Below are 6090 nucleotides of genomic sequence, written 5' to 3' on the forward strand. Positions count from 1 at the left end.
TCTTCAAGGCAGTAGCAGTATTAGTCTGTTGCAGCAAAAAATATTTTAATGAGTGTTAGCTTGTAATAATAAAATTTTATCAGAATTTTTTTATTGTTATCTATGAGCAGCATGGTGGCCTAGTGGTGAAGACACTCGCCTCCCATGTTTTGCTATAAATGACATAACAAAACAAGAGCAAGTAGATAAATGTTTATGCCTTGGCAATATATTTAGTAAAAGTAGGAAACTGGACGGAGAAATTTTAGGACATGGAAATGCTGGTAGAAGGAATTGGTAAGGTTCCTGTTGTGCAGAAGGAATGTTTACTGAAAAAATAAAAACAAAAATGGCTGTGTATAACAGTAGGCTTCTGCCAGTTTTTATGTTGGAAATTAGAGTTGGGTTTCTCAAAAGAAAAAAGATAAATGTTTGCTGAATCAATGTGAATGAAAGTGAAATACATACAAAGTAAGAGATCATCAGCACGAAATAAGTTTTTTGAGGTGGCTTGATCATGAAGAGAGGGAGGGCACTGTGCAACAATTATTATGAAGAGTGAAAGATTGAGAGGAAAGGGAAGATTGAAAATGTCATAGGGAAATTAATGAGAATCTGAGAAAAATAGAAAAAAAAACAATGTGTGAAACGGGATTTAGACAAAAAGATGATTTTCAAGGTCCAAACGATATGGAAAGATATACTGAAAGGTACTGATGTAAAATACTTTTATCTATTTCCTCCCCCCTTTATCTCATGCTATTAATTTCTTTGGCTTAGCTTTTTCAACTCCTTTTTGTGCTCTGCATAATGCTGCTGCTGAAGGATTACATAGAGCACAGAACAGTGTCGCACACACACACACACACACACACACAATATATATATATATATATATATATATATATATATATATATATATATATATATATATATATATATTAATAAGAATAGTGAAAATAAAAATGTGATTCCTGGGTGAATCCATAGTCAATTACCAATAAAACGTGAACACCAGGAATATAATAAACTATAAAAGTTTAATACCATCACCAATCACCAAGCTTTCGTCAGATACTTCTGACATCGTCAGGGTTAATGCTGGTCTGTGGGAGAGTGCCTTTATAGGTGAGCCGTCATTTGCACACGGCTCCTAGATCTTGTCGTAGGTCCTAATTGATTTAACTGCTTTTTAATTACGGCTTCCATACTGATGACTCCTCTTTTCTTGCTTTTACTGCTTGTGGGTGTGTCATTATTCCCCTCTACCTCCCACTGTCTTGAATTAGGGAGGTTCTTTCCTCCCCTTTTTTGGTCATTCGTATCTCTAAGTTGTTCCCTCTTCACACCTCCGTGTCTCCTACCTTCCTCCTTCTTCTGATCTTTACTTGCTCCCCAATTGTCATCCCTCATTCTATGGAGGCGCACTCTCAGCCTTTCTCCCCATCCCTTGCTTTCCATTTCCCTCTCTTTGGCTGCATAAACTCCGTTTCTGCCGTTGCCATTCCGTCTGACATCTACTTGCTCTTTCACCCCATTATCAATGTTCTCAGACTCCATGTCAGATTGAATCCCTTGAATATCTCCTTCCTCCTCATACAAGCCCTTGTGTGCCCTCCTTTTTTTGAATACGTATGCCTGGTTCCTTTGTATCCCTCCCTCCATCAACACAGTGATCTTTTTTACAGTTTCTATCACGTTCTACCCTTATTTGCATTTCCCCCCCCCATTCACACTGCTCTCGATCTCTATATCCTCTCGGGCGTTCCGATTGGCGCTCTGTTGTTTCCGTTGATGGACTGTCGTCACAGGGCAAGCCGGTCCCATCCTCCTTCTTTCTTGATGCTGCTGGATCATCGCTGTTTTGGGTTTCAGGGGGTCGGGAATGATTGTTCGTTGGCTAATTGCCTCTTTCTCATCATGCAACTGTTCTCTCACTGTCTGGGAGCGTGTGCATGGTCCTGGAGCAAGGGGGGAGAAGTCCCTCAATCGTTGATTATTCTCCTGAATGTCCATGGGCCGTTGCTGTTGTGGGGGGCAAAAATTCATCCCCTCCATAACTTCTTCCCTAGGGTTACGTGGTACTGTCGCAGGGTGTCTCCTTAGGGGTGGGCGGTCTCTCCTGCTCTAGGCTCTTAAGGTGAGATGTGCCGGGCACAAATTGATGTGCCGGTTGACAGAGTCCCTGTCAGAGAGCCATGCCTCTTTTAGTAACCGGCCCTCTTTCGTGTTGTCACCGGACAGGATGCATACATTATCAAAGTCAAAGCAATGTCCAGAATCTGCCATGTGCGCCCATACTTGGGAGTGCTGTTCCTCCCTTTTTACTGCTAATTTATGCTCATGGACCCTAGTCTTCATTCTTTTTGAAGTCTCTCCAACATAATTAACGGGCAATCTTTGCAGTTGATTTTATATATGATTGCCGATTTTTCAGTGTTGGGGAGCGGGTCCTTTGGGCGCATCACTTTGGATCTTAAAGTTTGATCAGGTCTGTGAGCCACCCTCACTTTATGGGGGGGCTAACAACCTGGCTGTTGCTTCTGAAACATTGCTGATGTAAGGGTGACACGGGTTATCTGTGACGGGGGTTCCTCCATATCCAAGCTCCTCCGGGGTTTGGGTGGTATACTACAGGGTCTGATGAACCTGGTAGGGTAACCATTGCATCTGCATATTTGGAAGAGATGGTTTCTTTCTTCCCTTTTAACTTTGGCTGTGCTGCAATGGGAGTCTATTCGTCTAAATAGCGTTCTTATGCAGCTAACTTTGTGGGTCATAGGATGGTTACTAGCATAATGCAGAATTCTATCTGTATGCGTAGGTTTTCGGTATACCCTCATGCCCAGGGTCCCATCTGGCTGGCGGTGGACCATTACGTCCAAGAACGCCAGTCTCCCCTGGTTCTCCTCCTCCTCCGTGAACTGAATGTCAGGGTATACCGAGTTGAGTATGCCCACAAAGTTAGCTTTATGCTCCCTTTTGATGACCACGAATGTGTCGTCAACGTAGCGGGCCCAGAATTTAGGTTGGTATTGGGCCATCGCTTCGTGCTCTAGTTGTTGCATACTCATAGAATGAGGGATGACAATTGGGAAGCAAGTAAAGATCAGAAGAAGGAGGAAGGTAGGAGACACGGAGGTGTGAAGAGGGAACAACTTAGAGATACGAATGACCAAAAAAGGGGTGGAAAGAACCTCCCTAATTCAAGACAGTGGGAGGTAGAGGGGAATAATGACACACCCACAAGCAGTAAAAGCAAGAAAAGAGGAGTCATCAGTATGGAAGCCATAATTAAAAAGCAGTTAAATCAATTAGGACCTACGACAAGATCTAGGAGCCGTGTGCAAATGACGGCTCACCTATAAAGGCACTCTCCCACAGACCAGCATTAACCCTGATGATGTCAGAAGTATCTGACGAAAGCTTGGTGATCGGTGATGGTATTAAACTTTTGTAGTTTATTATATTCCTGGTGTTCACATTTTATTGGTAATTGACTATATATATATATATATATATATATATATATATGTTTTCTGAGGTTTTCGCGAGTGTTTGTATGTAGGTCTTTGGTTGTTCGGGTTTTTTCCCGCGTAAAATTGGAAGTGTCTTGGCGACGTTTCGACGAAGTCCCATTCGTCATCTTCAGGCTGGTGTTTTCAGCTTCGTGCTTCAAGCAGCAATTGCTGCACGAAGCTGAAAACACCAGCCTGAAGATGACGAATGGGACTTCGTCGAAACGTCGCCAAGACACTTCCAATTTTACGCGGGAGAAAACCCGAACAACCAAAGACCTACATATATATATATGTATGTATGTATGTATGTATGTATGTATGTATGTATATGTATATGTATATGTATTATGTCAGTGGATATATCTTTTATGTTAAACTAGGACTACCATATGTGGACTGCAAAAATACAAGCAACCACTAAATGGCAGAAAGAATTAGAGTTTTCTACATCTCTTTGCTACCATCTTGTGGCAGTCTAGATTTTTGCAGCTCTGTATAGTAGTCTTAGTTAAGATTCCATTTATTTTACTATAATTTATTAAATAATGCTCAGCTCCCTTCAAGTAAACCCCATTTTAGCTTAGGATGACTTCTGAACCCAATCACAGAGTATACTTTATTCCACTTCAGTATTTGTTAAGGGTATAACTATATTATACTATAAATTAGCTATGAATAAACCCATTGGTCCTAAAAGTATTTGCTTCTAGCTAAATTAAATAAATATGCACATACTTATGCTTTATTCTAGAGAGGATAAAGCTGGTCAAACTTACTGTTTCCAAACTGAACTGTAATTATGTTAGCAGCATGTGGCAGTGGAATTAATTTTTCACACAAATAAAATCCGAGTAAAGCTGGGTTGAATAATATTCCCCTTTATAATCTTTGTGCTGCTAGACTGGGAAGCCTCTAGAGCAGTGATGGCGAACCTTTTAGAGACCGAGTGCCCAAACTGCAACCCAAAACCCACTTATGCATCATCGGGTGCCGGGTGGGTGTGGCCAATTGGGTGGGTGTGGCCCATTGGGTGAGCGTGGCTGCGGTGGTAACGGCAGACTGGGTGGGACTAAAAAGTTCAACCAATCAATTCCAACTTTGCTAGATCTTTTTTTTTCCCGCGAGAAGTTGAAATTGATTGAACCTTTTTTTTTTTTGCACACGGCAGCAGAGGCCTAAAGCGAAAAGGTTTTATAAAACCCAGATGAAGGCCTAGGACTGGGGCGATGGTGCGCGTGCCCACAGAGAGGGCTCTGAGTGCCGCCTCTGGCACCCGTGCCATACGTTCGCCACCACGGCTCTAGAGCCTTGCAAATCACAGAAAACATTCATGTTGATAATCATGTTAATAATGAAATTAGTAAATGTAGATAGACAGGAAATTAAACCAACCAACCTCACTCTGCCAACTCAGGATTATTCCCTATGTGGTGTTCACTTCCAGTCTGAAATTGTAAAGCTTTAGTTTCACTCTGTGCCTATCAAATCAAAGGTTTCAATAAAAAAAAAAGTATGTGCTTTTACAGGTCAGACTGGTTTCCAGAAATGTATCTGAATGTTTAGAGATAGATTCTTCTTTGAGGACTTTTAATGCCTGTTGTTTCATTTGTCATGAACTAGACACATCAATTATGATATATGTTCATTTTCTATCCACTCAGCTGAGTTTACACTTAAACCAGATTTGTTAAGCATATTTGTTCAATAAACCATAATTGTCTAAAGTTAACACACCTATGCTAAACTTGCCTGATTCACCCGACACGCTGACTAAATTTATCTAACACCCTAAGTCACCATTTCTCAACTTCAGCAAGGTTAAGACGTATGGAATTCAAGTTCAGGAATTCCCCAGCCAACAAGCTGGCTGAGGGACATCTGGGAGTTAAAGTAAACACATCTACAGTCCTAGTCAATCAAGTAGGGTAAGGCCCTTTTAACATTAGGGTAGGATTCTTCCGGCATATGGGAGGCTGTAAGCTAAGCTGAAAAATCAGAGCATTCAGTAAAAAGGTATTGGAAAATCACTTCTGTATCGTTGCCAACAAAGCTAGAGAGATATCTGCATAAAGCCATCTGGGAATTAAAACTTAACTTAAAGGAGACTTTTATTTTTCTTGTACAGTTACATACTATATGTTCATATACTAAGTATCCACTCAGAGATACATTTTTTCAGAATAGTCAAGTGATCTCTCTTTGTTCCCCATAGCTCACCTTTAAGTTATTCTTCTTGCTGCACAATTACCCTTCCATTCTTAGTAATATTCCAGATTTTCCTAAACAAGCTTTCAGAAATTAATTATGTAAACGATGGAAACACATATTTGAAAAGAATGTTCTCCTGATAGACATATTTCAGCAATGTTAGGAATATATCTCAAGTGAAACTACTACTGTAACAAGTTGGAGAAAGCCAATACTATGCACCTTCATTCCAGAAATAATAAACAGTGGACACTTCTCCAGAATGGGAAAAATGGGCCCTTAGACAGAAACAAGAGCAGAATATGGAGGTTTCCATTGCACATTATTGTTTAGCTAATTTTCATGTAAATAATAAATAGTTTGGATATGTTGTATCATAAAT

The sequence above is a fragment of the Crotalus tigris genome, unplaced genomic scaffold (assembly GCF_016545835.1).
Source record: "Crotalus tigris isolate CLP2741 ecotype Arizona unplaced genomic scaffold, ASM1654583v1 scf7180000017814.3102382, whole genome shotgun sequence".
In the NCBI taxonomy this organism is placed as follows: Eukaryota; Metazoa; Chordata; class Lepidosauria; order Squamata; family Viperidae; genus Crotalus; species Crotalus tigris.